The following is a 27095-nucleotide window of genomic DNA, read 5'->3' as shown; positions in this document are numbered from 1 at the left end:
GGGCTTGAAGCTGAGCTGGACCGGATGGGAGCTTCCTCATCCGTTCCGGACTCTAGCTCTAGGAAGGGCCAGGAACCCAGCAGCTCCCGCCAAGGTTCCGGTGTAGACTTGGCCAACATCACTCGGGGAGCTTGGAAAGGCTCCGACGTGACCCAAAAAGACATTGACTGGCTGTACCGCTCCCGGAGGATACCGGCACAAGTATCTTGCCGGATTCCACGTGACGAGGTGGAACCCAAGCCCGAACCCAGAGAGTTTATCGTCTTTGTTTCTCATTTTGAGTGCGGCTTCGGCCTTCCTGCCTCTGACTTCCTTCGTCAGTTCCTTGACTTCTATAAACTCCAACCCCATCACCTTCCTGGCAACGCCATCTTTTACCTCTCTTGCTATGTTTCTTTCATGGAGGCCTACGTTGGCCTCCTTCCCACCAAAGAAGCTTTCGCCCGCTTTTTCTGCCTTCGGATCAACTCGGTCCAAGGCAAGGACATCCCCAAGCCAAAACCTCCGGTGCAGTGCGGGTCCTGCATCGTGGGTTCCCGCCAAGGGAGCCCCTTTTTCAAGTTTTCCGGCCTGGATTCTTGCCGGGCCTGGCAGGAGACTTTCTTCTACGTGAGGAACAAAGGTTCCTCAGATTTCATCAAATTGCCGGCTTACAATCCGGCGACGCCCACAAAGACCAACTAGGGCTATCATCCGGGGACCAATCATATCGAGACTAACCGGATAGTCCGGTTCCTGGAGAGCCTCAAGAAGGACACGAGGATCTGCTCCGACGATATCATCCGTGCGTTTATCTCACGCCGGGTGCTTCCCCTCCAGCGCCAAGCTCATAAGATGAGCCATATGTGCGGCCCCCGTGATCCCACGAAAATTACCGGCTTGGCCCTGAGCACCGAGGATGTAGCGCTCAAGGCTGGGAAAATTTGTAATATGGATATGCCCCTGAACCGGAATTGGGGCCATCTTCCTCTTAGCGCCATGAACCCTCCAACAACTGATGTAAGAACTTGAGTAACTCGGATTGTTTTCCGGTAACTTTTCCACGCATAACTAACCGATTCTTCTCTTTTTAGGCTTGTGAGCGCTTCCCTCGCATTGGTGAGGAGGTGCACGCTCCTTTCCGAAGGCGCGATCTGGACAAGGTTGACCCGGACCCTTACGTGATTTGGACCAAAAGCAAGATGAGCCGCTCCCAGACCCCACGTCCCGGTAACTTTTCTGGCAAGGACTCCGGTTCGGATGATGAGGTTACTGTACTTGAGGTATCTTGCTCTTTCCGTTTTCTCATGTATTACATCTTTCTGTAGCCGCTCCTTCAGCCAACGCCAACCCACAGGTTGTGGAGCGCGCCACCCCGCTTCAGGCCGAATGCGGGGCCGAGTTTCTGGAGAAGCTCGCCTCCGAAGGCCGCAACAAGAAGGCGCCCACGCCCGAGGCCGGCTCCAGCGAGATTCCTCCGACCAAGCGCTCCTGGATTGAAATCGCTGGGAAGACGGTGCCCACCAAGCGCTACCGGAAACGGGAGATGCCGGTGGCTACCGGGTGAGTTTCCATTCTTACTCTTTTGTCTCTTTTGCTTCCAGATTCTCTTTTTCCTTCCGGATTCTCTTTTACCGGTTGCCTCTCTGAACTTTCTTTTTCTATCTTTCCAGACCTCCCTTGAAGATCTCCAAGAGCGCCTCTGGCATGAGGCCGGAGACTTCTAGGGACGCCGCCAGGGGCTCCCCTCCTCCTCAGCCAAGCGCGGCACCATCTGGTGTCGGCAACCCTTCTGCCTCCCCTCTGGGGGGCAACACAAGTTCGGGGCGCGCGGCCCCGAAACCTTCAGATCACCGCGCGGAGGGGGACTTTGTCGCCCCTCCAGAGATCCAAGACACCGGCGCCAGCAACACCGGCGCCGGCACCGAAGATGCAGGGCAGGCGGAACCTCTGGTTCCTCCTGCCCCGAACAAGAAGAAGAAGACCTCTTCCTCCCCCTCCAAGGCCGTGCCGGACTCTTCTGAACCGGCCAACTCCGCTCCGGCAAAGGATGCTCCCGAAGCTCCTGCGTCGCCCAAGACTGCGCCAACACCTCCTCCGGCTGCCCCGGCCGGCAAGCCGACAGCCGCCAAGCCAACGCCGCCAGAGAGCGGCAAGCTCACCGCCCAGCAGCTTGCTGCGGTGGTGACCGCGACCACAGATCCTTCCTCCGGCTCGTGGACGATGGTTCTGCACACCGGCCGCGCCGCCGTGGTAGCCTCCTAGACGGCCTCCGTCCAGGTTGGCCGGATTACGGAGTTCCAACGCCAAGGAGCCGAACTGGGCCATCTGCTCGATTACGCTGAGAAGTGGAATCGGGCGGATCTGACGCCGGCGACGCGGGGCCTTGGCAAGGACAAGCTTCCGGTGGTCGACCCCTCCGGCCCTCGCAACACCGTTCAACATTTTGGCCGGTTGCAGCGCACGGCGAAGGAGTTCAATAACGCCTGGCACGACGCCAGCACCAACGTGACGGTAAGCCGCACAACTCAATCTCTTTTACATCTTTGCCGATTTTCTTTCCAAGCTTTGAAGATTATGTATATCTCCCCAGTCCCCGAGTTTCGGGTTGAGAACGTAGTTCTTAGCGCGAAACTTTGTTAGAAACATAAAAAACCGGCATAGCCAGTCCCCGAGTTTCGGGTTGAGAGCGCAACACTTAGCGCGAAACTTTGTTCTTCTTGCCGGCATCTTTTTTACCGAAAACCTTCTCAACTTGAACAGAGCACGCTGGGGACCCGGAAGCAACTCTTTGAGGAGCTGTTGTGGGAGCACCGGGAGCTGTCCGAGGCGCACAGCAAGTGTCAAGGTTAGTCCTTGCTTCTCCGGCTTCTTTTTACCAGTTGCTTTTGCTTTCCAGCACTTGCTTAACTTTTTTTTGCATTTCAGCGCTTCCGGAAGTCTCCTTCGAGGATCTCTCCGCCGAGCTTGCCGCGCTCAAAGGTACCACTTCTTTGTTTCTACTTGTTTTGCATGTTTCATCCTACCGGTCTTCTCTTTGTTAACAAAACTCTTACAGATTTCAGTTGAAAGGGAGCAGCTCACCTCCGCGCACCGCGAGATGAAGGAGCAGGCCATGCAGGCTGAGCTCCGGCACGCGCGTGAGCTCAAGGAGGCCAAAGCCGCAGCAGAGGCTAAACTGGACGAAACTCTGAAGGAGTATACAGACTCCACTGCTGGGCTGCGGAAGGAGCTGGAGGAGGAGACGGCCGCGCGGAAGGCTGCGCAGGACAAGATCGCCCAGCTCACCACTGATCAAGCCGACTATGATCGGATGGTGATGCAGATCGACGCCCTTGCATGCAGTAAGCGGTTACTCCTTTTTTCTCTTGCTTAAAAGCTTTTAGTTCATACCGGTATTTCCTTACACCGGTTGCTTTTCCTTTTGTAGGGATCTTCCCGGACTCCCAGACGCATGCTGTCGCCAAGGTCACGGAGCACAGGGCCACGCAAACCTTGCCGAGCCCAGATGCGCCCTGGGACGGCTACGATTACCTGGTCGCACTCTCCGCCCGGATCCAGCACATGCGCTCCATGGACCGGCATCTTGCCGACCTCCCGGATGTTGCGATCCAGGTCCTGAAGGTGCTCTGGCCTGGGGAGCCGCTTCCGGACAACGTCTCGCTTGTCGCCGACCGCCTGAAGGACGCAGGCCGGCGGATCCGCGAATGGAGGTGCTCTGCGGCTCGTGCCGGAGCGGATGCGGCGCTGCGCATCGCCTGCTCTTGGTACGACGACCTGGACCTGGATGCCTTCCACTCCCTTCGCGGCGACTCGCCTGCTGGCAAGGATCCGGTTCGCGTCGCCAAGCGCTAGGACCGCGCCTACCACATCGCCGAGTTTGCTCATGTGCGCACCTTCATCCCTCCTCCCCCCGACGTCAAAGATGCTATCTCTGACAACGAAGGAGAAGACCTCGAGGATGAGGAGGATGAAGATGCCGGAGAGGATGCTCCTCCGGAAGAAGGCGATGCTCCTCCGGAAGCTCCTGCGGCCGGCGCGCAGCCTCCCAATGCATGAACCTTGTATCCTGTGGTCCTTACCTGTTGCCTCAAAACTTTCAAGCTTATCAAATTCTACCCCGGAATGCCGGGGTTTGAGATGTAAGATAAAACAATCATGCCTTTTGGTTGTGCTACAATAATTATGCCGGTATCTCTTTGCCGGTAACTAATTAAGTTAAGTTTTATGTGCTAACTTAGCATTTTGCATATCATTTGCTTTGATCTTGCACTGTGAAGATTCCGGAATTGTTTTGGCATCCAATCCGATGCACACTTGGTTCTTTTGCTTTGCCTCTGCCTACCTCTCTGGGTTTTTTGGCGTACGAGTTACAAAGTTCTTTTGCCAAGCAAGCACTTTCTTGAACTAAGAAAAAAATCAAAATTTTTCACAAAAACCGGTAGAACCAGGGTTAGTTAAACTTTTCCGGAATGATTGTTCCCATTCATCCTCTTCGTGTTTCACTTGCTTAGTTCCTACCGGTTTATCTTGCCTGCCATGAAGCCGGTCTGCGGACAATAGCATAGTCGAAGACTCTGGTAGGTTTAGCACGTTACTAAACCGGAAAGAAAAAAATGTTCATCAAGCAACCGGTAAACTGAAAAAATAAACACATTACATGCAATTTTCGGTAGAGGCAGTCCCCGAGATTCATTCGAGGTACCGGCATCTTTATTCATAGCATTTAAGGTACAAAAAAGAACTTCTTACAGCATAACTTCAGGAATAGAAAGGACGCAATAGTGCTATGTTCCATGGGCGCTTAGTTTCTTCTCCGGACCTGTCCGCCTTGCCTTTCTTTGATTCCTGTGCATCAATTAAGTAGTAGGCATCATTGTGCAGAGCCTTGCTCACAATGAAAGGTCCTTCCCACGGAGGTGAGAGCTTGTGACGTCCCTCAGTGCGCTGCACTAGGCGTAACACCAGATCTCCTCCCCGGAAAACCCTCGGGTTAACCTTCCGGCTATGATAGCGTCTGAGGTTCTGCTGGTATATGGCTGTTCTTGCCAAAGCCAGCTCTCTTACTTCTTCTAGCAAGTCCACATCGTTTTCTCGGGCCTCTTTTACCTCTTCTTCGGTATAGAGTTGAACCCTTGGTGAATCATGAATGATATCGGTTGGAATTTCGGCTTCCGCCCCATAAACCATGAAGAACGGAGTGTATCCGGTAGAACGGTTTGGTGTTGTTCGGATGCTCCACAGTACGGATGGTAGCTCATCCAGCCAACATCCTGGTGACTTTTCAAGCGGTTCGATCAGCCTTGGCTTGATACCGGAAAGCACCAGAGCATTTGTCCTTTCAACCTGACCATTGCCTTGCGGGTGTGCGACAGAGCACAAATCCAACCGGATATTGTTGTCCTCACAAAATCTTTTGAACTCACCTTGAGCAAAGTTTGTGCCATTGTCAGTGATGATGCTATGCGGGTATCCATACCGCAAGATCACATATTTTAAGAATTTCACCGCCGTATGCCCATCACACTTTGCGATAGGCTTCACTTCCAGCCACTTGGTGAACTTATCCACCATTACTAGTACATGGGTCATGTTGCCCCTTGCGGTTTTAAATGGACCGACCATATCAAGGCACCAAACAGCAAACGGCCAAGTCAATGGTATAGTTTTGAGGCCGGACGCTGGGGTATGATTTTGCTTGGCGTACCGCTTGCACCCATTGCATTTTCGTACCAAGTCCTCAGCGTTTTCCAAAGCTGTGGGCCAATAGAACCCATGCCGGAACACTTTTTCCACTAAGGCCCTTGAAGAGGCATGGTGCCCACATTCTCCTTGGTGAATCTCTACCAGCATTTCTTTTCCCTCTTCCGGTTCCACACACCTCTGGAGTACACCGGTAACACTTCTTTTGTATACCTCACCATTGATGATAGTGTAGGCCTTGGACCTTCTCTGGATCCTTCTCGATTCGTTTTCGTCAACCGGCAAGGTGCCGTTGATCAGGAATTCCTTAATAGGTTCAACCCAAGTTGGTGCTTCGCGGACTAGGAATACCGGTACATCTATCTCCATACTGTCCACCAGCATAGCTTCTTTCGGCTTTGACACTGCAGTCCCCGGGTTTACCAGAACAGTACTCGGGTTTCCTTCATCAATGTCCATCGGCACAACGTGTGACTCCGGTACAAAAATTGTCTCTGATTCCGGACACGGTTTGATCGATGGAGTCCTTAGGTGAGCCAAAGCCACTCCGGGAGGAATTTCCTGCCGGGAGGAACTTAGCTTAGAGAGAGTATCCGCGGCTACGTTTTCCGCGCGCGACACATGGTGAAACTCGCAGCCTTCAAAGAAACCAGCAATCTTTTGCACATGAAACCGGTATGAAGCCATGTTGGCATCTTTTGTGTCCCAATCTCCGGAACACTGCTGCACTGTGGTGACCCAGCATACCACTGCATGGTGTAGTATGTAAGTCTGATATAACACTAATGAAACACCATTCCACTAGTATTATATCGCTCAGAGTGGTACAACAGAAACATATGCGGGTCCAAGACATGTCTATAGAATTACAACATTGACTCTATTACATAAGATCAGCACAGCCTCCTACTTTACAATGAGGTAAATCTGCAAATAAACTCCAGAAGAACGACTCGTAGTCTAATTCTATCACGAACTCTATTTGTAGAGTATTTGACTAGCTATAGAGGCTAAGAATAGATTCTAGCTAAGTAGGAGCTAGGTTGAGGAAGCTAGTTCCTTTCTACTGCTAATCTAGGTTTTCTCCTTGTTGGATGACGTATCTGACTCCGCTGACAGGGTCCTGTCTCGTGAAGTAGTTGTTGGCTCCTTGGCCTTCGAGTTGCACTGTAGATCCTCCTTCGATGCTTCCATATCTAAGCAGGGGATTTATGAGTGGGATGAGTACGAGCGTACTCAACAAGTTCATTATAGGAAAGAGGTGTTTAATGCACTAGCTACGGCATTAGACCAGAAAGTCTAATACCAATGCAAGTTTTCATAACCATTTCTTCAAAAGGTTGCTTTTATTCAGAAGAACTATGTCCGTCAGCCTTCACCGGTTTACTAGAACTTCATGGAGCTCCTTTCCGGCTGCGTTCGCAGTTCCATATCCAGGAACAGGGAGTGACAGGTCATGATTCATTACACTCTGCAGAGGTGTGTTGCTTTACCCATAAGAGATCTTAACCTTGGTGCCAACCAAGCTGCAGGCTTGTCCACACTTCCTATGGTGTGAGGCCCGGTATAAGGTCATAGCCAATCATATTCCTCCGCTACCTCATACACCCACCCTTTGCTGCAAACTCCGACCCTGGGTCCTCGCCGGTCCCATTATTCCCACTTACGGGTGGACCCCGACCACGACAACAGTTCAGGTCTCTACCATGAACTCCTTCGCCGGCAGCTGCAACCCATCATAGACCACAATTACCGTGGGGACTTCATCGGGACCCCCACCCTACCACTTGTCCTCTCTTTGATCAAGGGTACCACTTGTCCTCTCTTGGATCAAGGGTCTACGGTAAAGCGCATCCGTTGATGTACAAGAGGTGGAAATACAATTGACTATTCCGTCCCACTCCAGATCTTATGGTTAACACGGGTATTACGGCACAAGAATCACTGGACGACATTTGTTGTTTAATCCTAGGTGGATATAAACCCTTGCAATGGAACCTCCACCATATCAACACAATCCATGGTTCCATTGCCCACCACATAGTCATATTCATAGTTATGAAAATAGTGGTTTTGGTTTTTATGCGATAGTGATAATCATAGTACTTTGCAAGTAATTTGATAAAGATACTCAAATGATATGAGCAAGTGATGAACTTGCCTTTCTTGACTGCAAGATTATGCAGACAAGGTCTTCGATACGCAATAACTCCAAATTCTGAAATAGCATCATCGTCCGGTAAGGACGATGTTTAAAAGATTGGCAAGGATGCAATAATGCATAAGTATGAGATGCAATCGCTCTAAGCGTGATCTAACCTCGATGATTTAGGATTAGTGAGTTGAAATGCTTTGTTTAGAGTGTGTTGCACTTTTAGAGTGATTCACAAACAAGGTTCTTTATTAAGGTTTGGTTACTTAGTATTATAAACAAGTTATATAATAAAGCATAGTAATCAATGTAGCACACAAGGAATGATAATTGGCATAATGCTAACATGTAAAGAACAGTTGTCAGTTTTAGTACTATATGGCATGGTTAATTATTACTTATGATATTCTTCAAAAGAATAACTTTTGAAGAACATGTTCTTTGATAATGAACAAGTATGACAATTGGGTTTGTGGGTTTCTATGGTTTATTATGATTCCAATTGGTTTCTGGAGTAAGGATTAGATGGATCACAACAAAGTTGGATATATCAGCAACTAGGGCTTGTATGCTTTTAGTTAAGCAAGATATATTAAGTAGTTGGCTATAAATGGTTGCTACCTGTTTATTTATATCTTTCTGGTTCTAGGTAGCTAGGGTTTATAGGTACTATTAGGCAATGTTGATGATCTTTATTTTCTTTGAAGAACGTACTTCTTAAGTAATAAGAAGTATCTCAATTAGGGTTGAGGTTGTTTAGGTTTTGCTATTGGATTCATTAAGTAATGAATAGTTGGCTCCTAGATATGATGGTTCATAAACACCTAACACTAGTAGGGTTTAGTGGGGTATGATATGCAATTAGTTTCTAATTATGGATCTATGAATGATAATGGAGTAACATGATCACATGTTATACTCTAGGGTTTTGGTTTATAAACAACTTAGGGTTCATGTGATTTAATGGAGCTAGAGTTCCTAATGGCATTAGGATTTTAGAGTTGAACACAATTTAGGGTTTTCACATAAAATAATAGGGTTAAGGTCTTTACACATATTAGAACTAGGTTTCCAAGTTGTGATACAATTATTAAAGTATTGATTGATAAAAGAGTTGGAATTATTAATAACCTTGAAATAGAAATAATAGTGGATCTAACATTATATTATTTTAATAGACTTAATAAAATATTGATAAATACTGTTAGGGTTTAGGGTTTTAATTAATAGTTGAAGTAATGATCAATTAGGATTCTTATATGATTAAACATAACCATAATGAAACAATATATGAAATTTTAATACAAAGTGGTATTTACTATTTTCTTGATAGAGAAAATAGAACTAATAAAAATTATATTTTTAGTATTTAGGTCTTAACAATTTAAGATTTAAAATTGGTCTTCTAAAATTTAGAGGATCATTCATATTATTGTTCTTTTAATTTTAAAATATTTGTATTTCTATAATTTTTATTTATAGATGTCATTTTCTGATATTCACTTTTATTTATTGTTTTTTTTATGTTTAAAAGGTTTTTCCTAAAAAGAATAGACCCAATGGTAAATTGGGCTGGCCCAATGGCCCAGCCAACCGGGTCCGATCGAGTCGGCCTGGTCAAGCTCGGCAAGACCCGACCCCTCGCTCGTTCATCCCTCTCACACACACGCACTCGTCCCCCACCATCCTCTCTCGCGACCACCAGGCTCCGCCGCGCCGCCATTTTCTCCTCGCCGCCTCCGGCCCTCTCCAGCGCCGGCGTGATGGGGCTTTTGCTCGCCTGTACGAGCTCTACGAGACCACCCTGTTCGATTTTCTTCCCCTGGCCTCGGTCGCTCGCCCACTACCCCGGGAACCTCGCGGTGACCGGCCGATTCGATAGCCGCCGGCCTCACCTGGTGTTGACGTCTACCGGAGTGGCTCCGCCATCGACTTCTCCTTCAACAGACACCGCCACGACGCTCCCTAGTACCGCCATGCGCGCGGCCACGTAACCCTAGCCCATCCTGGCTAGGTCGCCGACGGGCTCCGGCTGATGTTCCCGGCTGCTTCTCGACGACGAGCACGGACTTCTCTCCATGTTCCACGATTTCTACTTGACGCCTGCAGGACGGTAGCAGTTGCTGCAACCCAGGCGCCCAGCGTGCTGCTCCAGCACCACCCACTGCTCATGCATTCCCGAGCTCCGGCTCATAGCGTCGTGGGTGATGCTGCTGCCTGTGCGGCTGTGATGGCGATAAACTGGTGAGGTGGTGCTGGTGTGGTTGGTGTTGTGGTGAAGGTGATTGGTGGTGGTTTGGTGATGGGTGCTCATGGTGATGCTGTGATGTGGCTGTGAGCTGTTGTGCTCGACACCGATGGACAGCGCTACAAACGCAACCTTGGCGTCGGTGTACTGGTGGTGTTATCGCTGTCCTCACTGCATCCTCGACCTCGACGCCGGTAGGACGGCGTCGCCGACGCAACCCCGGCGTCAACCGCTACGACTACTCCTCTATATCACTGTGAGCTATTCCTCTTTTCTTTTTGTGCTCATAGCTACTGCTATCTGGTTACTACTAGCTTGTGGTTGTACTAGTTCATTCAATTGACTATTGAAAGCTTGTGGTCATGAGGTGATATTGGTGATATATATGTGTGTCATGCTGCCAGATGATCCAGTACCTTGTGCTTGATTCAATGCCTCAATATGACTCATCCCTGCATGTGTTATAGCTTTCTGTGAGGTGTGGTTCGGGCTGACCATTCTCTGATTTAATTGCTCATTGGCTTGTGCTATGTGTGGCTTAATCTTTAACTTGAGATTGCTGTGATAGTGTGGTACCCTATTTAACTCATATATGAGTGCGGACAATAAGATACAGATATTGTTGCTACAAAAGGACAATTTACTTGATGATTGGTCTGGTAGTTTGATTTTGAGCTCATATGCATGCTTACAGTGCTATGCTGCGATTATGGTACTACTTGGTTGGCCTGGGATTGTTTTCCTGGACCCTAAGTAGATTACTGTAATATGTTGATTATTAACTGTTTGCTTATGATAATGGCTAAAGAATATGTATATATGATCCTGGACAGAATTGTGCTGTAGTGCACAAGGAATGCTTTTGTAGATTCTGGAATATGATCTGGTTGCTCAATAATAACCAAGAGATGTTTTTTCCAATGTTGGATTTTACAGTTGGATCTTGATGTCCCCTATTTTTAGATATAAGCTGATAAGAACAGATCCAATGCTGGATCCTCTTGACCCTGCCTATGATGCAAAGGCTGAGGCACCCACTTGAAATAAGAACAGATGCTATACTGTCTTTTCTTTTTATCCTCGGTGATGATTCAGCATAGCACCTCTATGCAGATCTGAGAGGAATACATTTTTCTATCCTCCTAGATGAAAATCTAGTGGGAGGATAGCTAGATGGAATGACTGTGTTGATTCTTTTTCTTTGGCTAAGGATGTCTACGCAAAAACTGATACTACATGATATATGGAGATTGGTTGGTAATTTCTACCTGCTGCATCTTGTATGTTAGTTCCTGATTCAGACTATCCATCTTCGGGTGGATGACCTGCACCTCCCAGCTTCTTCTATTTCTTCCCAGTTCCAGCTTCCGATTTCAGTGGTGGTTCTTGGGTTGCTCTTCACATACTGGTGGATTTTTGCTAGCGTAATGGTTGCAGAGAACTGCTGCTGGGTGTTTCGGCTAAGACATGGGTGTGTACTGGTTATATACAGTGGGGTTGTTCACTGTGGTGATGACAACACACAGCTGAATGTGTTGTGTGTGCTGCTTGCAAATGGTCCCCACCTCACATGTGGGTACAAGTTGCCAAGTTGAGTGCTTCCCCCCTTATACAAGCTACGGATGGGCATGGATAATTATCCCTGGTCTTTTCTTTCTTTTTGTGTGGACTACTGTGAGCTTCATTATCTATCTCAATGGCTGATAACTATGTGAACTGAACTATTTATGGTTTAATGATTTGGTTGCTTAAATATTAATTAAGCTACTACTTAATTATCAAGTGGTTTATAAATATTTGCTTAAGATCATTTTGACTTTTCCATGTCAAATATGATCACTTTATATCATCTTGTAAGCCTTTATGGTTTCTAGCTAGATTAGAGGGAAATTTTAAATAGTTGCCTTGTTGCCTCAAATTATGTTGCCTTGTCATATGGATCAGCTACTATTGCCTCTAGTCCCTGGTTGCCTTCTTGATGAATGTTCCATGATCCAATTGACCCATCTGTCCCTTATATGATCAATTTCTTCCTGAGGTTGCCTAATAAAGAATTAATTCCCTCTAATCATCATTAGGGATCAAGAGTAGTTCTTGAAACCCTTTTGCTAGCCACCAACAGTAATATTGCCTCACCAAAGGTGAAGGCAAACATTTCTAACCATGACACAATTATTTGCTTGTCTTTTGTTTTGTTTTTCTTATTGCAGGAAAAGAAGAATAATGATTGAGAAGATGAAGATTTAGTTTTAGGGTTTTCTCTTATTATTTTGTAATTTTACATTTCTTTTCTAGCTTGTAAGTTATTGAATAATGTTGTTTGTAATGAAGTTAACTCATTTATTTATTTGGACTTATCAAGTGTATTTAGTTTTACCTATTATATTTATATACTTGTTTAAATTTCAAATTCCAATTCAATTTATGATTTGAATTATGTCTTTCATAATTGATTTTGAATTCAAACTATTTCCCTCGAAAACATAATAAATCAATAAAGGTCATGTCAAAATTTATCGCACTTGTGTCGATGACACACATCAATTCCATCGACACAAGAGAAACCTCGATCACTTTGAGTTTTAGATGAATGCGCGAAAAATCCCTGGATTTTCTATGCATGAATGCAATGCACACATCTGTTTCCTCTCTCTTTGTAACCCCAATACCTGGGATATTACAGTCTCTACCCCTTAAACTAAACTTCGTCCTCGAAGTTTAATCTCTCTCATGTTTCGGAGTGTGGATCTGACTTGTATGGACTACATCTTTTCTCGAACTCCGTATTGATCTTACTGGATATCATTGAATATATCCCTTGTCCAGATTCTTCCTGGAATCCATTAGGGTTTGTCTCTGAAACATGGCTCTTACTTTTATTTCATGATTTCTTTCAATATCATAATCTTGTTTCCTTTCTCATTGAATATTCAATGATTGGGACTTCTTCTGGTGCTACTTGTCTTAACTAAGGACTAATTTGATAACATACTCCTAATTGGTAAAATAGGTCTTTGTTTTCCCTTACTACCGAAACTGCAATAATGGTACTTGGTAAGGTACTTACCATGGAGATGGTCATGATGGTTTATTTCCCTAAGAATGGATTAGACTCATTTAGTCCATCCAATCATGGTTTATAGTTGATACATATAACTATTTTGATTTCTTTAGGTTCCATGAAAGGAATCTTTCAAATTGACTTTAGTTTTGGTATAGTCAATCTCCTTCGGTCTTTGGCCTTCTCGAGATGTATTTGATCTGCGGTATTTTCTTCGTCCAACTTCATTAACCTTAGTTTACTTGTGATATCTTACTTCTGAGCAAATATTACTCACTTTCTCAAGTTATAGTCCACTTCTTACTTCCTCGAGGTATAAACCTCGACTTCTGGTCTGACATCCTTCTGAAAGTAGTGTTCAACAATCTTATGAAAATAAGATCGAACTTCCTCTCAGTTCAGACCTTCTGCTTCTATCTAGCTTAAAGTATTGAGTCATTGTACATCCAACTCAATCTTTACTCTACCCCTTAGAGTTTTCTTATGATCTTCAACTCCTTTTCTTCCAACTCTGGAACTTATGATTAGAATATTGGTCTGGGTCTAACTTATGGTTTGTACTTCTTCTAAGGTCTCACGAAGAATGTTTGTGGTATATCCACTCAATTTGTGGACATCCGACGTGAATCCTTCGACTAAATGTTTATATGTCATCATCATTTGGCTAATAAGGTTTTATTTGTTAACCACTTCTTGGTACAAATAATCCAATTATGAACTACTTGATATCAATTGTGGCTATTTGTTAGCTAAAAATGTACTCTATTATAGGTTTTGACCAATTGGTCGGGACATCTTCTACTTTATCTCGCAGTATTGATCCTATACCACAACTGTGGTCTTCTGATACCAACTGTGGTCTTCTTATATCTGCTAGGGTTTCATATGTCATCTTCTTTCCTTCAGGGTTTATTTTGCAAGAAAATCACTATGAATATAGTATCCAAAGTGATTTCCCATGCATTCCCTCTTTTATATTGACTATGGATCTGCTTCAGCTTCACCATAATCACCAGATTTCTCACCTTCATGATTCTTCCGTACTAAAGTACTCCTCTGTCGAGGTAAAGCATGAGTTTTGATTGGTACTATCTTCAGAGTATTGTGGTTACTTCCCATAACTTTGCTTCCTTTCTCTGATGAACCTTCATCTTGTCTTCGGAATCTTCCAGAATTCGTCGCTTCCTCACACGAATACTATTACCCTCTAGATCTATAACATCAAGTAAGGACTTGATATTGCAACATGCATTTGCATATCAAAGTCAAACTTCATGTATGGATCTAATCAAACAATGAAAATCCAATAAAATCCAAGAAGATTCAGCTTTGTGTTTATAATACACATCATCATAAGCCTGAATATAATAGTTGAGTAAGACATTTCTAAACATCAGGCTCTGATGTGTAATATACAACACCACATAAGATAGGTTTATATCGTGATACTTAGCACGAATATATTGGATTCTACTATTTGTCTCAACCTTTACCTTAATCGCACAATTGCAATGTGATAAACTTGAAACAAAGTGGTTTGGGATGGTTAAAGTTAACCTAGTTTTGTTTGGCAGTTCTAACAAAGTATTATACCATATATAAGTGCTATTGAGGACTATTTTGTATGATACCACTAGTTCTAATATGGTGACTTGGAACACATATTTATTAGGATATAGTCCCTATACTTCTATATGTTCCTACCATATAACTAGGATTCTGATGTGCTTGACACAGTTCCCATGGTTTTGGAACACAAACCTTGCTCTATAGTTTCGTGTCTAACTTCTTATCAAACTCCTCCTAAGTATTTATGATATTCTAGTCCATCACATAACGATTCTCAGGTGAATGATATATGATTAACAACTCTACTATGTAAGTAGGCATATTTTATTCCTATCTCTCTTCCTTACCTCCCATGATTGACTCATCATGATCTATACTACCTCACATAACTCAGAGTTATGACTTACTATCAATTGTTTCACACATCTAGATAATTTTACTTACTCATTACTTATCTGGTTTACATCTTCTATTAGGATATCTTAATTATCTTCATCACTTGATATTACTTCTAGTACAGGTCTAAGTAATTCTTATTTAACTATAACATGTGTTGGTACACACCTTCCAATAGGATATCTTCCTTATGGTTGTATCCTCTTTTTGGACTACCATATATTGTATACCAACTGTGATCTACTCATCTATTGTTTTAAGGACTTAGTTGTGTACTACATGTTTGGGATTAGCTAACTAACTTCACTTAGAACAGATAGGTAAGAAAGGTTGACTCAAGTGTGTCAGGATTATTCTTAAGTGAATATCCATCTCAAGTCATATGTAGTATTTGGTTTAACTAAGACAACTTCCTATAGTCACTACCAATCCTATAGGTCTCCTTTAAAGGGTTTTAATCCTAGGGTCAAAGCATTTGCTCTGATACCAACTGTGGTGACCCATCATACCACTGCATGGTGTAGTATGCAAGTCTGATATAACACTAATGAAACACCGTTCCACTAGTATTATATCGCTCAGAGTGGTACAACAAAAACATATGCGGGTCCAAGGCATGTCTATAGAATTACAACATTGACTCTATTACATAAGATCAGCACAGCCTCCTACTTTACAATGAGGTAAATCTGCAAATAAACTCCAGAAGAACGACTCGTAGTCTAATTCTATCACGAACTCTATTTGTAGAGTATTTGACTAGCTATAGAGGCTAAGAATAGATTCTAGCTAAGTAGGAGCTAGGTTGAGGAAGCTAGTTCCTTTCTACTGCTAATCTAGGTTTTCTCCTTGTTGGATGACGTATCTGACTCCGCTGACAGGGTCCTGTCTCGTGAAGTAGTTGTTGGCTCCTTGGCCTTCGAGTTGCACTGTAGATCCTCCTTCGATGCCTCCATATCTAAGCAGGGGATTTAAGAGTGGGATGAGTACGAGCGTACTCAACAAGTTCATTATAGGAAAGAGGTGTTTAATGCACTAGCTACGGCATTAGACCAGAAAGTCTAATACCAATGCAAGTTTTCATAACCATTTCTTCAAAAGGTTACTTTTATTCAGAAGAACTATGTCCGTCAGCCTTCACCGGTTTACTAGAACTTCATGGAGCTCCTTTCCGGCCGCGTTCGCAGTTCCATATCCCGGAACAGGGAGTGACAGGTCACGATTCATTACACTCTGCAGAGGTGTGTTGCTTTACCCATAAGAGATCTTAACCTTGGTGCCAACCAAGCTGCAGGCTTGTCCACACTTCCTATGGTGTGAGGCCCGGTATAAGGTCATAGCCAATCATATTCCTCCGCTACCTCATACACCCACCCTTTGCTGCAAACTTTGACCCTGGGTCCTCGCCGGTCCCATTATTCCCACTTACGGGTGGAACCCGACCACGACAACAGTTCAGGTCTCTACCATGAACTCCTTCGCCGGCAGCTGCAACCCATCATAGACCGCAATTACCGTGGGGACTTCATCGGGACCCCCACCCTACCACTTGTCCTCTCTTGGATCAAGGGTACCACTTGTCCTCTCTTGGATCAAGGGTCTACGGTAAAGCGCATCCGTTGATGTACAAGAGGTGGAAATACAATTGACTATTCCGTCCCACTCCAGATCTTATGGTTAACACGGGTATTACGGCACAAGAATCACTGGACGACATTTGTTGTTTAATCCTAGGTGGATATAAACCCTTGCAATGGAACCTCCACCATATCAACACAATCCATGGTTCCATTGCCCACCACATAGTCATATTCATAGTTATGAAAATAGTGGTTTTGGTTTTTATGCAATAGTGATAATCATAGTACTTTGCAAGTAATTTGATAAAGATACTCAAATGATATGAGCAAGCGATGAACTTGCCTTTCTTGACTGCAAGATTATGCAGACAAGGTCTTCGATACGCAATAACTCCAAATTCTGAAATAGCATCATCGTCCGGTAAGGACGATGTTTAAAAGATTGGCAAGGATGCAATAATGCATAAGTATGAGATGCAATCGCTCTAAGCATGATCTAACCTCGATGATTTAGGATTAGTGAGTTGAAATTCTTTGTTTAGAGTGTGTTGCACTTTTAGAGTGATTCACAAACAAGGTTCTTTATTAAGGTTTGGTTACTTAGTATTATAAACAAGTTATATAATAAAGCATAGTAATCAATGTAGCACACAAGGAATGATAATTGGCATAATGCTAACATGTAAAGAACAGTTGTCAGTTTTAGTACTATATGGCATGGTTAATTATTACTTATGATATTCTTCAAAAGAATAACTTTTGAAGAACATGTTCTTTGATAATGAACAAGTATGACAATTGGGTTTGTGGGTTTCTATGGTTTATTATGATTCCAATTGGTTTCTGGAGTAAGGATTAGATGGATCACAACAAAGTTGGATATATCAGCAACTAGGGCTTGTATGCTTTTAGTTAAGCAAGATATATTAAGTAGTTGGTTATAAATGGTTGCTACCCTGTTTATTTATATCTTTCTGGTTCTAGGTAGCTAGGGTTTATAGGTACTATTAGGCAATGTTGATGATCTTTATTTTCTTCAAAAGAATAACTTTTGAAGAACATACTTCTTAAGTAATAAGAAGTATCTCAATTAGGGTTGAGGTTGTTTAGGTTTTGCTATTGGATTCATTAAGTAATGAATAGTTGGCTCCTAGATATGATGGTTCATAAACACCTAACACTAGTAGGGTTTAGTGGGGTATGATATGCAATTAGTTGCTAATTATGGATCTATGAATGATAATGGAGTAACATGATCACATGTTATACTCTAGGGTTTTGGTTTATAAACAACTTAGGGTTCATGTGATTTAATGGAGCTAGAGTTCCTAATGGCATTAGGATTTTAGAGTTGAACACAATTTAGGGTTTTCACATAAAATAATAGGGTTAAGGTCTTTACACATATTAGAACTAGGTTTCCAAGTTGTGATACAATTATTAAAGTATTGATTGATAAAAGAGTTGGAATTATTAATAACCTTGAAATAGAAATAATAGTGGATCTAACATTATATTATTTTAACAGACTTAATAAAATATTGATAAATACTGTTAGGGTTTAGGGTTTTAATTAATAGTTGAAGTAATGATCAATTAGGATTCTTATATGATTAAACATAACCATAATGAAACAATATATGAAATTTTAATACAAAGTGATATTTACTATTTTCTTGATAGAGAAAATAGAACTAATAAAAATTATAGTTTTAGTATTTAGGTCTTAACAATTTAAGATTTAAAATTGGTCTTCTAAAATTTAGAGGATCATTCATATTATTGTTCTTTTAATTTTAAAATATTTGTATTTCTATAATTTTTATTTATAGATGTCATTTTCTGATATTCACTTTTATTTATTGTTTTTTTATGTTTAAAAGGTTTTTCCTAAAAAGAATAGACCCAATGGTAAATTTGGCTGGCCCAATGGCCCAGCCAACCGGGTTCGATCGAGTCGGCCTGGTCAAGCTCGGCAAGACCCGACCCCTCGCTCGTTCATCCCTCTCACACACACGCACTCGTCCCCCACCATCCTCTCTCGCGACCACCAGGCTCCGCCGCGCCGCCATTTTCTCCTCGCCGCCTCCGGCCCTCTCCAGCGCCGGCGTGATGGGGCTTTTGCTCGCCTGTACGAGCTCTACGAGACCACCCTGTTCGATTTGCTTCCCTTGGCCTCGGTCGCTCGCCCACTACCCCGGGAACCTCGCGGTGACCGGCCGATTCGACAGCCGCCGGCCTCACCTGGTGTTGACGTCTGCCGGAGTGGCTCCGCCATCGACTTCTCCTTCAACAGACGCCGCCACGACGCTCCCTAGTACCGCCATGCGCGCGGCCACGTAACCCTAGCCCATCCTGGCTAGGTCGCCGACGGGCTCCGGCTGATGTTCCCGGCTGCTTCTCGACGACGAGCACGGACTTCTCTCCATGTTCCACGATTTCTACTTGACGCCTGCAGGACGGTAGCAGTTGCTGCAACCCAGGCGCCCAGTGTGCTGCTCCAGCACCACCCACTGCTCATGCATTCCCGAGCTCCGGCTCATAGCGTCGTGGGTGATGCTGCTGCCTGTGCGGCTGTGATGACGATAAACTGGTGAGGTGGTGCTGGTGTGGTTGGTGTTGTGGTGAAGGTGATTGGTGCCGGTTTGGTGATGGGTGCTCATGGTGATGCTGTGATGTGGCTGTGAGCTGTTGTGCTCGACACCGATGGACAGCGCTACAAACGCAACCTTGGCGTCGGTGTACTGGTGGTGTTATCGCTGTCCTCACTGCATCCTCGACCTCGATGCCGGCAGGACGGCGTCGCCGACGCAACCCCGGCGTCAACCGCTACGACTACTCCTCTATATCACTGTGAGCTATTCCTCTTTTCTTTTTGTGCTCATAGCTACTGCTATCTGGTTACTACTAGCTTGTGGTTGTACTAGTTCATTCAATTGACTATTGAAAGCTTGTGGTCATGAGGTGATATTGGTGATATATATGTGTGTCATGCTGCCAGATGATCCAGTACCTTGTGCTTGATTCAATGCCTCAATATGACTCATCCCTGCATGTGTTATAGCTTTCTGTGAGGTGTGGTTCGGGCTGACCATTCTCTGATTTAATTGCTCATTGGCTTGTGCTATGTGTGGCTTAATCTTTAACTTGAGATTGCTGTGATAGTGTGGTACCCTATTTAACTCATATATGAGTGCGGACAATAAGATACAGATATTGTTGCTACAAAAGGACAATTTACTTGATGATTGGCCTGGTAGTTTGATTTTGAGCTCATATGCATGCTTACAGTGCTATGCTACGATTATGGTACTACTTGGTTGGCCTGGGATTGTTTTCCTGGACCCTAAGTAGATTACTGTAATATGTTGATTATTAACTGTTTGCTAATGATAATGGCTAAAGAATATGTATATATGATCCTGGACAGAATTGTGCTGTAGTGCACAAGGAATTCTTTTGTAGATTCTGGAATATGATCTGGTTGCTCAATAATAACCAAGAGATGATTTTTCCAATGTTGGATTTTACAGTTGGATCTTGATGTCCCCTATTTTTAGATATAAACTGATAAGAACAGATCCAATGCTGGATCCTCTTGACCCTGCCTATGATGCAAAGGCTGAGGCACCCACTTGAAATAAGAACAGATGCTATACTATCTTTTCTTTTTATCCTCAGTGATGATTCAGCATAGCACCTCTATGCAGATCTGAGAGGAATACATTTTTCTATCCTCCTAGATGAAAATCTAGTGGGAGGATAGCTAGATGGAATGACTATGTTGATTATTTTTCTTTGGCTGAGGATGCCTACGCAAAAACTGATACTACATGATATATGGAGATTGGTTGGTAATTTCTACCTGCTGCATCTTGTATGTTAGTTCCTGATTCAGACTATCCATCTTCGGGTGGATGACCTGCACCTCCCAGCTTCTTCTATTTCTTCCCAGTTCCAGCTTCCGATTTCAGTGGTGGTTCTTGGGTTGCTCTTCACATACTGGTGGATTTTTGCTAGCGTAATGGTTGCAGAGAACTGCTGCTGGGTGTTTCGGCTAAGACATGGGTGTGTACTGGTTATATACAGTGGGGCTGTTCACTGTGGTGATGACAACACACAGCTGAATGTGTTGTGTGTGCTGCTTGGAAATGGTCCCCACCTCACATGTGGGTACAAGTTGCCAAGTTGAGTGCTTCCCCCCTTATACAAGCTACGGATGGGCATGGATAATTATCCCTGGTCTTTTCTTTCTTTTTGTGTGGACTACTGTGAGCTTCATTATCTATCTCAATGGCTGATAACTATGTGAACTGAACTATTTATGGTTTAATGATTTGGTTGCTTAAATATTAATTAAGCTACTACTTAATTATCAAGTGGTTTATAAATATTTGCTTAAGATCATTTTGACTTTTCCATGTCAAATATGATCACTTTATATCATCTTGTAAGCCTTTATGGTTGCTAGCTAGATTAGTGGGAAATTTTAAATAGTTGCCTTGTTGCCTCAAATTATGTTGCCTTGTCATATGGATCAGCTACTATTGCCTCTAGTCCCTGGTTGCCTTCTTGATGAATGTTCCATGATCCAATTGACCCATCTGTCCCTTATATGATCAATTTCTTCCTGAGGTTGCCTAATAAAGAATTAATTCCCTCTAATCATCATTAGGGATCAAGAGTAGTTCTTGAAACCCTTTTGCTAGCCACCAACAGTAATATTGCCTCACCAAAGGTGAAGGCAAACATTTTTAACCATGACACAATTATTTGCTTGTCTTTTGTTTTGTTTTTCTTATTGCAGGAAAAGAAGAATAATGATTGAGAAGATGAAGATTTAGTTTTAGGGTTTTCTTTTATTATTTTGTAATTTTACATTTCTTTTCTAGCTTGTAAGTTATTGAATAATGTTGTTTGTAATGAAGTTAACTCATTTATTTATTTGGACTTATCAAGTGTATTTACTTTTACCTATTATATTTATATACTTGTTTAAATTTCAAATTCCAATTCAATTTATGATTTGAATTATGTCTTTCATAATTGATTTTGAATTCAGACTATTTCCCTCGAAAACATAATAAATCAATAAAGGTCATGTAAAAATTTATCGCACTTGTGTCGATGACACACATCAATTCCATCGACACAAGAGAAACCTCGATCACTTTGAGTTTTAGATGAATGCGCGAAAAATCCCCGGATTTTCTATGCATGAATGCAATGCACACATCTGTTTCCTCTCTCTTTGTAACCCCAATACCTGGGATATTACATGCACCACAAGATCTGAATCTCCATAGCAAATGATTCGGTGCGCACCGATTTCTTTTGCGACCTTGAGCCCATGGATCAGAGCCTCGTACTCAGCAACATTGTTTGATGCTCTGAAGTGCACTTGTAAAACATACCGGAGATGATCTCCCTTAGGCGAAGTAAGCACCACACCGGCGCCCAGACCCTCCTTGAGTTTGGATCCATCAAAGTGCATCTTCGAGTACTCTACCTTGTGTTCTAGCGGTTTGTATTGCATTTTCGCCCAATCAACCAAGAAATCAGCTAAAGCTTGTGATTTTATGGCGTCCCTTCTTTCGTACTCCGGCACGTATGGTGATACCTGAATTGCCTACTTGGCAATCCTGCCGCTAGCATCCTTGTTGCCCATGATATCGGAAATTGGTGCCTCGCTCACTACTTTCATGGGATGTTCTTCAAAGTAGTTTTTGAGCTTTGTGGCGGCCATGAACACACCATAGGTCATTTTCTGGAAGTGAGGGTAGTTTTGTTTCGAGAGGGAGAGCACCTCGCTCAGGTAGTATACCGGTCTCTGCACGGTTTTTCCTTCCTCTTCTCTTTCAACCACAACTACCACACTCACAACCCGGTTTGTTGCTGCTATGTACAACAGCATGGGCTCTCTTTCTAGAGGCGAAGCCAATATCGGCGCAGTGGCTAGCATTGTTTTTAGCTCTTTGAACGATGCGTCTGCCTTAGGGGTCCAGACAAAGGTATCAGATTTTTTCATCAAAGCATAGAGCGGTAGGGCCTTTCCCCCAACCTGCTTATGAACCGGCTTAGCGATGCCAAGCTTCCGGTAAACTTTTGCACATCTTTGAGCTCTTGCGGTATTGCCTGCTGCTTGTGACGGTAAAGCACACGTCCGTTGGGAACCCCAAGAGGAAGGTATGATGCGTACATCGGCAAGTTTTTCCCTCAGTAAGAAACCAAGGTTATCGAACCAGTAGGAGTCAAGAAGCACGTTGAAGGTTGATGGCGGCGGAGTGTAGTGCGGCGCAACACCAGGGATTCCGGCGCCAACGTGGAACCTGCACAACACAACCAAAGTACTTTGCCCCAACTTAACAGTGAGGTTGTCAATCTCACCGGCTTGCTGTAACAAAGGATTAGATGTATAGTGTGGATGATGATGTTTGCAGAAAACAGTAGAACGAGTATTGCAGTAGATTGTATTCGATGTTAAGAATGGACCGGGGTCCATAGTTCACTAGTGGTGTCTCTCCCATAAGATAAATAGCATGTTGGGTGAACAAATTACAGTTGGGCAACTGAAAAATAAGGAGGGCATGACCATGCACATACATGTTATGATGAGTAGTGTGAGATTCAATTGGGCATTACGACAAAGTACATAGACCGCTATCCATCATGCATCTATGCCTAAAAAGTCCACCTTCAGGTTATCATCCGAACCCCTTCCAGTATTAAGTTGCAAACAACAGACAATTGCATTAAGTATGGTGCGTAATGTAATCAACAAATACATCCTTAGACATAGCATTGATGTTTTATCCCTAGTGGCAACAACACATCCACAACCTTAGAACTTTCTGTCACTGTCCCAGATTTAATGGAGGCATGAACCCACTATCGAGCATAAATACTCCCTCTTGGAGTTACTAGTAAAAACTTGGCCAGAGCCTCTACTAATAACGGAGAGCATGCAAGATCATAAACAACACATAGATAGATTGATAATCAACATAGCATAGTATTCCATATTCATCGGATCCCAACAAACGCAACATGTAGCATTACAAATAGATGATCTTGATCATGTTAGGCAGCTCACAAGATCTAACAGTGATAGAACAATTAGGAGAAGATGACCATCTAGCTACTGCTATGGACCCATAGTCCAGGGGTGAACTACTCACACATCACTCCGGAGGCGACCATGGCGGTGAAGAGTCCTCCGGGAGATGATTCCCCTCTCCGGCAGGGTGCCGGAGGCGATCTCCTGAATCCCCCGAGATGGGATTGGCGGCGGCGTCTCTGGAAGGTTTTCCGTATCGTGGCTCTCGGTCCTGGGGTATTCGCGACGAAGACTTTAAGTAGGCGGAAGGGTAGGTCAGGGGGCGCCACGAGGGCCCCACACGCTAGGGCCGCGCGGCCAGCACCTGGGCCGCGCCGCCCTGTTGTGTGGCCCCCTCGTTGCCCCACTTCGTTTCCCTTTCGGTGTTCTGGAAGCTTCGTGGAAAAATAAGCCCCTGGGCGTTGATTTCGTCCAATTCCGAGAATATTTCCTTACTAGGATTTCTGAAACCAAAAACAGCAGAAAACAGCAACTGGCTCTTCGGCATCTTGTTAATAGGTTAGTGCCGGAAAATGCATAAATATGACATAAAGTATGTATAAAACATGTGGGTATCATCAATAAAGTAGCATGGAACATAAGAAATTATAGATACGTTTGAGACGTATCAAGCATCCCCAAGCTTAGTTCCTACTCGTCCCGAGTAGGTAAACGATAACAAAGATAATTTCTGAAGTGACATGCTATCATAATCTTGATCAATACTATTGTAAGCACATGTAATGAATGCATCGATCCGAAGCAATGGTAAAGACAATGAGTAAACAATTGAATCATATAGCAAAGACTTTTCATGAATAGTACTTTCAAGACAAGCATCAATAAGTCTTGCATAAGAGTTAACTCATAAAGCAATAAATTCAAAGTAAAGGCATGGAAGCAACACAAAGGAAGATTAAGTTTCACCGGTTGCTTTCAACTCGTAACATGTATATCTCATGGATATTGTCAACATAAAGTAATATAATAAGTGCAATAAGCAAGTATGTAAGAATCAATGCATAGTTAACACAAGTGTTTGCTTCTTAAGATGGAGAGGAGTGGGTAAACTGACTCAACATAAAAGTAGAAGAAAGGCCCTTCGAAGAGGGAAGCATCGATTGCTATATTTGTGCTAGAGCTTTGATTTTGAAAACAAGAAACAATTTTGTCAATGGTAGTAATAAAGCATATGCATTATGTAAATTATATCCTACAAGTTGCAAGCCTCATGCATAGATTACCAATAGTGCCCGCACCTTGTCCTAATTAGCTCGGATTAACATGGATTATCATCGCAATACATATGTTTTAACCAAGTGTCGCAAAGGGGTACCTCTATGCCGCCTGTACAAAGGTCTAAGGAGAAAGCTCGCATTGGATTTCTCGCTTTTGATTATTCTCAACTTAGACATCCATACCGGGACAACATAGAAAACATATAATGGACTCCTCTTTAATGCATAAGCATTCAACAACAAATAATATTCTCATAAGAGATTGAGGATAGTTGTCCAAAACTGAAACTTCCACCATGGATCATGGCTTTAGTTAGCGGCCCAATGCTCTTCTCTAACAATATGCATACTCAAACCATTCAACTCATGATAAATCACCCTTACTTCAGACAAGACGAACATGCATAGCAACTCACATGATATTCAACAAAGGTTAGTTGATGGCGTCCCCAGGAACATGGTTATCGCACAACAAGCAACTTAATAAGAAATAAGATACATAAGTACATATTCAATACCACAATAGTTTTTAGGCTATTTGTCCCATGAGCTATATATTGCAAAGATAAAGAATGGAAGTTAAAGGTAGCACTCAAGCAATTTACTTTGGAATGGCGGAGAAATACCATGTAGTAGGTAGGTATGGTGGACACAAGTGGCATAGTTTTTGGCTCAAGGATTTGGATGCATGAGAAGTATTCCCTCTCAATACAAGGCTTAGGCTAGCAAGGTTATTTGAAACAAACACAAGTATGAACCGGTACAGCAAAACTCACATAAAAGACATATTGCAAGCATTATAAAACTCTACACCGTCTTCCTTGTTGTTCGACCCATACTAGAAAATATCTAGACCTTAGAGAGACCAATCATGCAAACCAAATTTTAGCAAGCTCTATGTATTTCTTCACTAATAGGTGCAAAGTATATAATGCAAGAGCTTAAACATGATCCTTATGAGCACAAAAATTGCCAAGTATCAAATTATTCAAGACATTCTGCCAATTACCACATGTAGCATTTCCCGTTTCCAACCATATAACAATTTAACGAAGCAGTTTCAACCTTCGCCATGAACATTATGAGTAAAGCCTAAGGACATATTTGTCCATATGCAACAACGGAGCGTGTCTCTCTCCCACACAATGAATGCTAGGATCCAACTTTATTCAAACAAAACAAAACAAAAACATATAGACACTCCAAGTAAAGCACATAAGATGTGATGGAATAAAAATATAGTTTCACTAGAGGAACCTGATAATGTTGTCGATGAAGAAGGGGATGCCTTGGGCATCCCCAAGCTTAGATGCTTGAGTCTTCTTGAAATATGCAGGGATGAACCACCGGGGCATCCCCAAGCTTAGAGCTTTCACTCTCCTTGATCATATTGTATCATCCTCCTCTCTTGATCCTTGAAAACTTCCTCCACACCAAACTCAAAACAACTCATTAGAGGGTTAGTGCATAATCAAAATTCACATGTTCAGAGGTGACATAATCATTCTTAACACTTCTGGACATTGCACAAAGCTACTGAAAGTTAATGGAATAAAGAAATCCATCAAACATAGCAAAACAGGCAATGCGAAATAAAAGGCAGAATCTGTCAAAACAGAACAGTACGTAAAGACGAATTTTTTAGGTGCACCAGACTTGCTCAAATGAAAATGCTCAAATTGAAAGAAAGTTGCGTACATATCTGAGGATCACTCACATAAATTGGCAGAATTTCCTGAGTTACCTACAGAGACTACTGCTCAAATTCGTGACAGCAAGAAATCTGTTTTTGCGCAACAATCCAAATCTAGTATGAACCTTACTATCAAAGATTTTACTTGGCACAACAATGCAACAAAATAAAGATAAAGAGAGGTTGCTACAGTATTAACAACTTCCAAGACTCAAATATGAAACAAAAGTGCAGAAGTAAAATCATGGGTTGTCTCCCATAAGCGCTTTTCTTTATAGCCATTAAGATGGGCTCAATAATTTTAATGATGCACTCCCAAGAAATAAGAGTTGAAGCAAAAGAGAGCATCAAGAAGCAAATTCAAAACACATTTAAGTATA

Source organism: Lolium perenne, chromosome 2, assembly GCF_019359855.2.
Source record: "Lolium perenne isolate Kyuss_39 chromosome 2, Kyuss_2.0, whole genome shotgun sequence".
NCBI lineage: Eukaryota > Viridiplantae > Streptophyta > Magnoliopsida > Poales > Poaceae > Lolium > Lolium perenne.
Note: the sequence above shows the minus strand (reverse complement) of the source record.